General features: G+C 46.5%; 1 protein-coding gene across 2 annotated transcripts in view; it reads right to left on the bottom strand.

Annotated features, from left to right (window-relative positions):
* The window catches only part of SETD1B (SET domain containing 1B, histone lysine methyltransferase), a 57,349-nt gene extending 54,491 nt beyond the window's left edge, over window positions 1–2,858 (bottom strand). Inside the window, exon 1 of one of the 2 annotated variants that reach the window (XM_071572369.1) lies at window positions 2,334–2,858. The gene's annotated coding sequence lies outside the window, so the exon portion shown is untranslated. Of the gene's footprint in view, window positions 1–466; window positions 484–2,333 lie in introns of those variants that run through there. The other variant, XM_071572370.1, reaches the window with a different exon arrangement.
* Between the last annotated feature and the right edge of the window lie 9,018 nt (window positions 2,859–11,876).

The following is an 11,876-nucleotide window of genomic DNA, read 5'->3' as shown; positions in this document are numbered from 1 at the left end:
ATCCCTTTTTTTTTTCCTTTTTTTTTTCCTTCTCCCCCCTCCTCCTGAGCAGCTTCTGCCGCAGCTCAGCGTTGGGTGGAGGCTGGTGGGGTTCTCTCGGAGCGGCTCGCACGCCTCGCCGCGCCCCGCGGGGAGCTGCAGCGTGTGCTCCCTGCAGAGCCAGAGTGGGTGAGCCAGGACAGCCTGGCCGAGCCACCACTGCAGAGGGCAGGACAGGGAGCAAAAGCAAACACTGTAGAGAGGTGGCCTCCCTGGTAAGGCTAGAGCAGGAGCGTCCTGCGGACCCTGAGGGAGGGAGAAGGTAAGTGGCTGCTTGGCAGGGGCTGCCTGCGGGAGAGGCATGTGCAGCTCCAGCCGCTCCGTGGGGTTGTACAGCCTGTGCTGTGGTGTGTGCCGAGGCTCAGGGCTGTTCCCCTGCGGGGGAGAGCACGGGGCGCTGCCGCCAAGGAGGCACCGCAGCCCGCACCTTTCGCAACGACTCGTCGCTCCTCCATTCCTCGCTGGCCCCTCGCTCCTCACCGGGCCAGGCTCTGTCGAGAACAAGCGACAAACCACCGTCCGCACAAAACAGAACACGTTTCCATGGAGGGGAAAACAAACAACAAAAAAACCCCAACCAACAAAAAACGTTTCCGCAGTGCCAGGCTGGCTCTGAAGCGCTGCCTCAGCGCTGTGAGCCCCGTCGGGGCCGGGGCCGGGGCCGGCCGAGCCAGCGCTGCCCTGCCTGGGTCACAGCGGCTTCCACTGACCATCTGCCAGCAAAATCGGAAGGATCGGTGACGTTATTCTTAGCAGAACACCATTAAAATGCTCCTCTGGTATTTCTCAATAGAGGTGAAAAGCATTTTCAGCTTCCTGGAAATGGCCGAAGCTGGCGACGTGTAGATCAAAGTACGGCGCAGAGCTGGGCTCGGGTTTGCAGGGGGGTTTGAACTGCAGTGAAAACGTCTCTGCAGCTTTGCATCGTGATGAGTTAAGTCTGCACGTGAAGCGATTAACAAAAAAGAGCAGATTTAAACAGCATCGGGCTGTTAAGTTTCCTGGGATTTAAAATTTATGTTTAAACATATATTTGGCTGTTAGTAATACCTGCCTTTAACCGTGACACTGGTCTGTTTAACCCTGAAGCAAACCAGCTCTGCCTAACGCAAGGCTTTGAAGCGACACAGCCAGACCATAATACTGTGGGAGCTTAGACAGCTTTGTCTGTGCTTGCATCTCTCTGCATATTTTTCCAGGACTCTGATCTTTGTCTGCGATTAATCATTGTCCAGGACGGCTGTTCCCGATGGTAGGATCCATGAAGTGCTCCAGCTGGGAGAGGTCCTACCGCCTGTGCCTGGCTCTGCCTACGTGCAAACCAGGGCCAGAAATTGCTGGGGCAGCAGGGGCTGGACAGCGAGCCCGCCGTGCCCCCCCAGTGAATTGTGTGGGTCCTCAGCACTTCTGGAAATTGTTTTTGTAAGTCTGAGATGAAAATTTCTTTCCGTTTTTTAGTTTCTAAATGACTGGAATGCTCAATGTAGTTTAAAAGTCGCCAAGGCAGTTGAGACCGGTTGTGCTCTCAGAGTGGGTGGTTTCATGGCTGAACCTCGTATCTGAAAAGCAAAATGTTCTGGTACAGCGTGTTTAAATCCCAGAAAGGTCAAACCAGACTTTCATACTTGGGTTAGACTGACCCTGGTGTGCTGCGTGAGACTCTTTAGATAAAGAAAGAGATCTTTCAGGGAGAAGGGGGGAAAAAAAAGATTTTTTTTTCACTCTGAACAGCTTGTGGTGACTCTGTGCACATTCTTGAAGCAAAGGGGTTTGTTCTTGCCCACAGCGTCCCTCCCCGGCATTGTTGAGTGGAAAACTCTTATGCTAATTATATCACTGTCTGTTATCAATAAGAAGTGATTTAATTTCTTTGGCAAAGTGTTGCAACAAGAGCAAATTAGATTGAGAGGCAAAGTGAAATAAAAAATATGCAGCTGTTCTGCCAAACAATGATCCTGACTGTTTACAACATTTTGTTTTAGACTGCCTCGTACACAGAATCCTTTATATTGAAGCTTTTTGAGACACAATCCACTGCTTGTGCAAGGAAACTAGATTAATAGATTATAAAAGACAATAGAGACCAAGGTTCATCTGGTTCGACTTCCTGCATTATGCAGGTCTCGGGATTTTTGTGCATTTGGTGCCTTTTCTCACTTAAGAGAATTTAACTGCAGAATGCCTGCATCTTAGATAAAGGTCAGATTTTCATTTTAAAGTGAGCTGTGAGAGGGAGTAAAATACAAGAATTTGTTCCCATCAGAATCTATCTGACAGACTAGAAATCAAAGTACCTTTTTAAACGTGTCTAGTTTCTGTTTTCAGTTTCTGGATGTCCCTGCCCCTCAGTCTGCTTGGTGAAGGAATGCTCCATGGCCACGTTTCCATTGCCGTGTAGCTGTGCTCAGGCTGAGCATTTCAAACTCCGTTGCAGACTGCAGAGCTCCCCCTCGGGTCCATCTTTACTAGTCCTGGAATTGCTCCTGCCTGTGAACGCTCCAGTTTGTCACCATTTTGCTCTGGGCAGAAGGGGCCGGAGCCTCAGCAGGGTTCCCCCCCCCCCCGAGCCAACAGCCCTCCTGGCTGAGCAGGCTCTGTCAGGCGTCCAGGGATTACACCAGCCCATGCTCAGCTGGTTTCCCGGCACGGCTCCGAAAATACTCTCAGATCTGCTCCTCCTTAGGATGGCAACCCTGTGCTGTAGGTTTGTGCTCTTTGTTCTGCATGTATCTCTTGTTCCTCTTCAAAAGGACAAGCCCTTAGGCAGCATTGTTGCTTGCAATGGCTTATTTTCTTTAATTATTTTCATTTATTGCTCTCTCCTGCTACTTGCTGAGTGTCACCTACAAACGTGTTTGGTCATGATTTTGTATTTTCTTCCAGATAAACAACTGGTTCTGTCTCCACTGTGGGTGTTTCCTGGTTCATGGTGTGTGTATATACACACCTCAGCGTGTCAATATTGTGTCAGGAGGAGGTCTGGTTGTACAACAGCCCTTGCCACACCCCAGTTTCATGGGAAGAAAGCCCAGTTTAGGAGCTGGAAGGGAGCCAGGAAGCACACTGCAACATTTGCCTGCCCTGGTGTCAATTATGTAGCCATTAAATAACCCAGGGCCCAAACCAGCCGGTTGCAGGAGCCACAAAGGAGAGGTGACACCTGCAGGACACCGCGGTTACCAAGTGCATTTTGAGACCTTCCTACTGATGGGGTTTTTTTTAGAGATGGTGCCTCTACTATGCACTCTCTGCTCAGCTGCTCATTCAAGACCTAAATACATTTGGGACTCCTTCCCCACTGCCAAATTTGATTGAGATTGGAGGAAGGAGGGGGAAAATTACAGAGAACTACACAGTCACATTAGACAGTTTTATTTTTAGGAAACCAGGCTAAGAATATCAAAGGAATATTGAGTAGGAATATGGACAAGGGTATTTGCCTGTTCGATTTTTCTTGCCATGAAATTTTCCATTTCTTCCTGAGAACAGCAGATGATCTGTCTAAGGAATTGTCAGCCAAAATAAACAACCTCCTGACAGACTTTACCTGTGTTCCAGCATGCTGGGAGGGTACATGGGATTGAGCCTTGGACAATGACAGGGGATCACCAGCCTGTGTTGTTTGGCTGCTGAGCTGCAGAGGTACATGGTGATATCCAATAGTGGAACAAGCAGTTTTGTTTTGTTTTTTTTAAGATCCAGGCAAATTTTGATGGACCTGTTGGATATTTCCCAGAGATGGAGGCGGGGGGGGGGGGGGTTGTTACTTTTTAAGCTGTATCTGTGCATGTTACACCTGCTAGTATTATGACAAAGCCACCTCTGTAAGGTAGGGAGTGAGTGCTTTCAGAGATCTAACCATTCTTGAGCTATAAAGGAATAAAGAAGCTGTTTCAACACCTGACTTGCAGAATGTTTTGTGTTGCTTCTTGCCTATTGAAATGCAGCTGCTATTGAAACACTGTGATCCCATCAGGATGTAGAACCAGTTATTTTTTAGAATGCTTTCAAGCTTATAAAAATCATAGAATAAATCAAGAAGGCTGGCAGTTCTAATCAGCATTCTAAAGCCATCAAATTACAAAACAGTTCGGTGCTTCATGGCCTCTGAACAGTACAGTTTTACAAAAAAAAAAAAAGGAAAGAATAAGAATGAAAAGAATGTACCATTTAAGGAAGCTGGGCACTTACAAAGCTTGCATCAAAAGGAAATGAAGATACAAATAAGTAATCTAAAAGGATATTTATGCATTAAATTACTTGTGTCTCTGGATACATCATTAAACAATCTGGATGTGAGGGTAACTGGGGACCTGGCAGCCTTTTTAACATATGCAGCACATACAGGGAACATTCTGATCATAAGTGATGGAGTATAAACCATTTTAGCCAGAAACCAATGACAAAGATCAAATGGAATGAGCTTGGCTTACAAGTCAGACGCAAGACCGAGACCGTTTTGCCCTTGACATTGTGACCATTGCTCTCAAACCTGCAGCTCAGGATTTGCCTCCTGATTTATTGCTTGGCAGGGCAGTGGGGAGTGCCCCAGCTGCTCCCCGAGCGGGCAGGCCCGGGGCAGGCTGTGCCATCCATCCTCTCTGTGCCGCTGCATCCCAGCAGCTCCCAGTTGCTAAGCAGCTGCAGAGCTGTCTCTGCACAAGGGCAGCAACGTGGGTTCCCCTTGGTCGGTGGAGAGGAGCTGGCAGCGTGGAAATGGGAGCAGTGGCCGTAGGAAAATCCTTCCTTTTTGGGCTGCCTCATGCACTGCAGTGAAGTGAAGGGACACTCGGTGGCCCAGGAGCAGGGAGGGGGTGGCAGGAGGGAAGGACAGAGCCAGCATATGTGCACAGCAGAGGTTACAAAGACAGCAGATCTTGGCAGAGCAGGGGGCACACACCGAGGAGAAAGGAATGGGAGAGAGGCCAAATGCACAGCTCGGAATAAAAAACCCCAGGAGGAGAGTGTGGCATATGGAGAGGGGAAATAAAGCAGAACTTGCACAACCTGCGAATGATTGAATAGAAAATACAGGAAGAGGGAAAGGAGCTTGATTCATTACTGCCCTTCACCTTGTGGAGACAGCTACACCCAGGAAGAGGAGGTGTGGAATACAACAGAATCCATCATGTTTCACAGTGTACTGTAGGTTTTACATTCCAACCCCTGCCATTTGTGGTTTTCTTCTTTCATGGCCCCTGCCTTTTGTTCAGACTTGATTCCTGCAGGCTCTGTTCTTATCTTTGTCTGCTTTCTGATTTATTTTTGTACTTGCCTTACCTTTTATTTTATTGCTTTTGTTTTCCTAAGGTAAGTTTAAAATTGAAACACCTTTCCCAGATATTTTTGTTATTTCAACCTTCCAGAGTCGGGCAGACCGTCTATAGCTCCTAAACGCAGTCAGTTTCCACTAAATCCACAAAGCCATCACTGCTTTTCTCCCCCTCTGTCTCCTGGGAGCTGCTGATGGATACAGGGTTCTCTTTGCTTCCCAACACCTTCCCCTGCATGTTGTCTTTCCCTTTCCCTGCTCAGTGCCTGCCAGCAGTCCGGAAAGACTCGAGCTCGCCGCGTGCAGGAAGCGGTTCCTGTGGCAGTGAATTATCACGAACGCCTGACGTGTTGCACAAAGGGGAGTGAAAAACGTGTCACGAACATCTGCGGGGGGATGTGACCAAGAGAGAGCCTCAGCTCCACCACGGCTCTGCTGCCCACATGGAAAGGCACTTCTTGGTGTGGGTGCCTCACATGCAATTGGTGTGTAATAGGAAATGCCAGAGGAGCTGGCAGGGAAGGAGGGGAGCTGGACATTCCTTCCTCTGGCTCCTCCAGGCAGAGGACTGAGCGGCACGTTTGTGGGAGGGTGGGGAGAGGAATTTAAGCTCCTGCAGCTGTTGCTCTCCTCTGTGACCAGCCCTGGCTTGCTTGGAGGCCTTTCGACTGAGAACACTTTTCCTTAGGTCCAAAACTGAGTCCTAAAAGGAAAATGGAGGTGCCCACCCAGATCTGCAGTGGAAAGGAGTTGCTGTGAGCAAAGTGTGTGTGTGTGTGTCTGTGTGTCTGTGTGTGTGTGTGTGTCTGTGTGCCTGTGTGTGTCTGTGTGTGTCTGTGTGTGTGTGTCTGTGTGTCTGTGTGTCTGTGTCTGTGTGAAGTCCAAGCCAATAAAATACTTGACAAATGCGCAACCAAATGTACTTTATACTTGGAAGATTTTTGTCTGAGATGTCTGATTCAGGGGAATGTTATATTTGCTTCCTTCTTCAGTTAGCCAGGAGCCCTTATCTTTGAGCAGGCACTGTCTATACTATCGTTAGAATCCCAAGACCATGAAAGGCCTTGGAACATTGACATTTTACAAGCAGATTCAGCTGCCTTTCACACAGGGGTGTTTTTAGCATTAGAAGAGATGCAAGTCTAATTAGAACAGTTTTAACCAGGAAATCTCCCCACCTTAAGAAATCAGAGCCACTGTGTTAATCCCAGCAAGCAACTGGGAACTTGACAATGTGCCTGTTGTTACCCTGAGAGTCAGGAAGGGTGAAATGTGTGTAGGAAGGGAGAAACGCACAGGAAATGTGCCATCAAGGATAGAGGTGTGGAGCTCTGCAGGGCAGGGTGCCAGACCCGTGGGCTGGAGCAGCACTGCCAGGTTGTTGCTCTCTCTGTCCCTGCCCTCACCACCCCAAACCACTGCTGTGATTGCTCCAGCACTGCCCTGCCCCGGTCTGGTGGCTCACAGCGAGGACATCCAGCCAGGCCACTCTACACTGTCAGCCTGTCCAGCACCCACAAAGCAGGAAGAGGCCAAAATCCCAGCTCTAAAGCAAACATGACACAATTACAACCATTTCCAGTGCCTCAAGTTATTAATTAGCCACTCTGAACATTGCTCTTCTTGTTCAGGGTTTGCTCTGGCCGGGCTATGGCTGCTCTTGGGTCTGAGACAAACTCAGTCTGGGCCTGTCCTTTGCTTGGCAATGCTCTGACAAGCCACAGGTCCCTCTGGCTCCTGCCAAACCTCCATCTCTAGGTGTGAGCTGCTTCCGAGCCAGACAGCGACAGAACAAGCTTAGCATGGCTCTGTCCATACATCCAGCACTCCACAAAAACCAGGCACAAATTATGAGGTGTCCTACAGAGATAGAAACAGGATTTTATCCTCTCTTCAGTGTGCACTTACTGCCTTCCTGTGGGAAGTTTTCACAAATATCAGAGAGGAGGATGCAAACTTCACATTAACTACCCTTTAATGTCAGTGCCACACTTTAATCAGCAAAACCCTGCACCTTTTTCATCCATAATCCATTCTCAATTATTGTCTCCTTTGCCATCCTTTTTATTCCTCCAATGAATATTCCCAGTTTCCCCACATTCTCATCCAAAATATTTGAGAGCTTCCTGCCTGAGCCAGGTGCAAGAGTGGTGGCTGTTGCATCACCAGTGCAGGAATGAGGTGCTGATCAAAGCCTGACTCTTCCAATGGCTCTGAAAAACACACACTTGTCCAGCCTGCACTGGAACTCACACAGTGGAAAGCACAGTTACAAGCCAAGCCTGGGTTCACTTAAACTTGGGGTTCTCAAAACCTCACAAATAAAGTACAACTCCACATATTGCAGGTTTAGTGGAATCCTCCAGTTGGCTTTTGGGGACTGTAACCCAGATTTGGCCATCCATGGCTGACTCACCTGCTCCATGTTAATCCCTGCTGTGTAAACTGAAGAAGTGAATGCAACTCCTGCCCTGGTGCTGTCATCATCTTAATTAACATACACTCCCCTTGAGTTCAGTCCTCCCTTGTCTCTGAACCAGCAAGAACATGAAAAGAAAATATCTCTCTCTCTCTCTCTCTCCAAGGAATTACATAATTTGGGAATGGGAGAAGAAGGGCAAAGTGATCTGAAGAAAGAAGATACTGTGGAGAGCTCTCCAGTTTTGAAAAAATAACATCTTAGTGCTTGCTGGGTCAGGTGCAGTGTTGGGTAATGAGAACACAGCCATAAGCAGAGGGATTTTAGGGGTGTACACTCAAGGGAGTGGTTGGATACTGGGTAAGAATCCATTGTGCTGCAACAGCTCCTTTCCTTGAGCTTCCCAAAATTACTTCCTGATGGGATTTCTTCTCTGCTGCAGATCTGGATGCAGAGGAGCATCCAATGGTGGCTGATTTCATGCAGACCTGTGGCAGAGCCCTGTGCTCTCAGGCAGCCATGAGCAGGGCTGTGCCTCACTCGTGACCCCGCTGCCTCTGCCTGTTCCCTGTGGTAAAACCAACCCCAGCCACACCACTGCAGCTCCCACCTGAGAAACAGGCGGTTTGAATCCCTCTCTCTCTGCCAAAGCTCCAGATCTACCTCTCAACACAGAGGCAGAGGATGGGATGCAGCAGTGCTGTGATGGCTCTGCCAGCCTGTGTTGGAAAATTCCTCCCCACGGCTCAGGGAAGCTGTGCCAGCACATCTGGGAGACACACATTGCTGGGACCAGCAAGGGCAGAGCCATGGAGGTGTTGGCAGACACTGGAGTGTTCATTTTATGCTTTTCAGAGATCAGTCATTGTGTTTGATGTTCCAGAAAAGCTTGGGGTGATCTTAACATTGTGTTACTCGCTTTTCACAGCAGAATTTGGCTTGAGAGCTCACACTTTAGTGAGCCACAGAAACTTGGAACTGCCCCTAAGCACCTACTGTGTCAGGCTGAGGCTTTATCACATTGATATACACTCAATTCACTTTGTAAAGTGGTTTTTTATTCCCCCACAACTTAGTCTCTAATGGAAGGTGAGTTTCTAAATGCAGCACTTGGCCTGTATCAGGTAGGCCATGCTTGGCCCACATGGGTTGGCACTCCTGGTTTAAAGCATACCAGAGAAAATAACCCAGGAAGCAGTCTGTGTTCCTTATAAATAGCTGCTCTCTAGGCAGTCATCAGTGTGTGCTTTATGAATAAAATCTGCACAAACTACATCAAAGTGCCTGAATATTTGCTGCCTGATTTTGCTGAGTTGTGTGTCTGAATTCAGCTCACACCTCCCATTGCAGACCCTTGTTCTGTTTTGTTTCACGGCCCTCTGAACTCTGTGGTAGCATTTGGGCATTATGTAGTTTATTGAAAGATTTTTGCACTGATTTAGTGCACAGGCTACGTGAGCCAAGTGAAACAGGAACTCTTTCTAAGGCATAAAAAGGCAGAAAGGAAATTTTCTTATTGAAATATCATTTTTCCATATTACTTAATAGTCTAGAAAGTTAAGGGCTTTCTGGCAGCACCTCCCACTGGGAAAAAATGTGGTTTCTACTCAGCCAAACAACAATGTAATAATGTTTTAGGTTGGGTTAAACGTCTTAGAAACTGGCAGGTGTCACAGCCACCTTGCCTTCAGTGAAAAAAGCAATTGAGAGCCCTTATGGAACAAGGGATTTACATCAGTAGGGGCTACTACACAAAAAAGCAGGCACATGGCAAGGTTTGAATAGATGGTGAATCATGTGGCCCAGGGGATTTTTCGGGGTGTGTGTGTGTGTGAAATGCAGGGCCATGAGGAGCAGATGGTGGAGCTCTGCATGTGCAAGGGAAACAGCAAGAAGGGGCAGCAATGGAGACAGGGAAGCAGCTGAGAGTCCAGGAGACTGGGAGCTTTGATTGTGGGAATTGTGTCTCCAGGGTTTGCTGAGGGTGAGAGCAGTGCTGGCACTGCAGAGAAAAGCACAACTGAGGAGCAATTCTGCAGGTTTGTTCTGCAAACAGAGTGAATCACCTGGAGTGTTCACCTGCTCTGTCATGGCCTTCTCTGACACTGACACTGTCACTGAAACTGTGTGTGCAGGGGCAGTTCAGCTGTCATGGACTGCAGTGTCCCCTCCCCTCCCTGCCCTGTCCATACCAGATTCTGGGGGGCAGAGACTGTCCCTCAATAAGGGCCTGTGCTTGTGGCAAACAATTGCTGGCCTTGTGCAACATCTGAAATTTATCACTCTACTCACATGGTAAGTCCCACTCCTTGGGGTCTGTCTGTCCTGTTGTAAATTTTTCAAGGCATTGCCTCTTGCTCTGTGTGTACATGTTGCAGTGGGAATTCTTAGCTGAAAACACAAATAATTAATATCACTGGTAATGTTAAAAATAAATATTTAAGGCTCTGTCTTGTTATGCACATTCTTAACTAAATTTATGAATATTTCTTGGACATAAATGGGGCTACTTGTTCTCCTTGTTAAGTTTATGTTGAAATCTTTGTGGACTGGGGTCTGTGTTATCAAGAAACAAAACTAAGTGTATTTCAATTAAAGTAGTGCTAAGACATTTAGGAAGAACAGGTCCCCATTCTTGTCCAGTTTACATGACCAATAAACCATAATCTGAGTATGCAGCAGATGGTGTGTGCAAACCCCTCTCTGTGACTGTGGCTACAAGTACCAGAACTGAGACCTTGCTGGTGAGCTAAAATACTTGTATTTTCCATTACAAATATTGCTGCAAGCCATGCTGCTTAGCCTAAGGCCTTGCACTGTGGTAGAGCTTAATTGATTGGAGATTCAAAACTTTTGCAGTATTGAGAGTTTCTCCAAACAGAAGGATGCAGCTAACCAGAATATTTTGTCTGTATTTATTATTTAAGATATTAACTGTTACCATATTTATTATTTAAAAGCATTTTTTGAGCAGAAAGGTTTACATTTATGGTTCTACTCCCTCACTTGATTCTCTAAAGTCACACAACTTCTAATATTATTAATTCTCAGTTTCTTTGACTTCTTCAAGGGCATCACAAGGGACAGAGAGGCAGCACAGGCCATTGGTGCTGTTTGCTTGGGTCACACTAAGGACGTGGCTGAGGATCTTCCATGGTACCAGAATGGTCCAGGAGGTTGCAAACAATTTTCCCTGGGCTTGCTATTTAGAGAAACAGGATTATCAACTTATTTCATCACCCTGTAATGTAAAAGAAGGTCATTGCTTCAATATTAAACCTAATCTGTGAGTCTTTTTTGGGTGTTCATGTAACTAACCTGAATTATCCATCAATACCATCTAAAAATATCTTAAAATTCCTAAAGTCCCAGCAGTTTTCCTAAGCAGTGTGCTAACCTTTCACTCCTTCCTCATTTTCCCCTTGGCAATCATGAAGCACCAAATTGGTGCCAAGACTAAAACACGGATTTTTGCCATACCCCATTAAAGCCTTGATTTTGTTGTGCTCACACACACACCCTGTGTAAGCTTTAGATGAAACAACCTGTGCCAAAATCAATATACAGGCCAAAGCAGAAGCAGGAGAAGGACACTTGCAATTAATAATGATTAGATTTGAGGTTTACTAATAGAAGGTTGAATCTTCTTCCATTTGAATCAGTGGCACAATTCTTAATTAGACTTTGCTTTTTCAGAGTCAGCAAATTGTGTGCAGCTTTTGCACAGGACTTGATATGCCCCAAGCACTGCACACCTGTTAATTAAAAATAAGTAACTGAGACACTGAAATATTATATTTCATCTATCATAAGTTGGCTCATTACAAGTAGAGCATCCATTACTTAAAAATAGTCTTGGAAGTGTTTACAGTTGGTTTTATAGTCTGCTTATTTTATATTGTTTCATCCCAAATCTGAGGGTGTACAAATCTAACAGTTTCCTTAATGATAAAATGTAAAAGAAAATTAAGCTGTGAGAAATGTAAAGGTCGTTCTGTGAGATTTGAAAATAAAAACCAACTCAAAACAAGCCTAACAATGACCCTCAAAATACTTTTATCTTCCCAAATCCCTTTTTTTTGCAATAATGCACTTGAGTAAAAGAAAATCCTGAATTACAATTCTCAGTGACAGAAAGACTCCTGA

The sequence above is a fragment of the Pithys albifrons genome, chromosome 17, assembly GCF_047495875.1.
Source record: "Pithys albifrons albifrons isolate INPA30051 chromosome 17, PitAlb_v1, whole genome shotgun sequence".
NCBI lineage: Eukaryota > Metazoa > Chordata > Aves > Passeriformes > Thamnophilidae > Pithys > Pithys albifrons.
The sequence above is the reverse complement of the archived record's forward strand: the minus strand, read 5'-3'. Positions and strand labels throughout refer to the sequence as shown.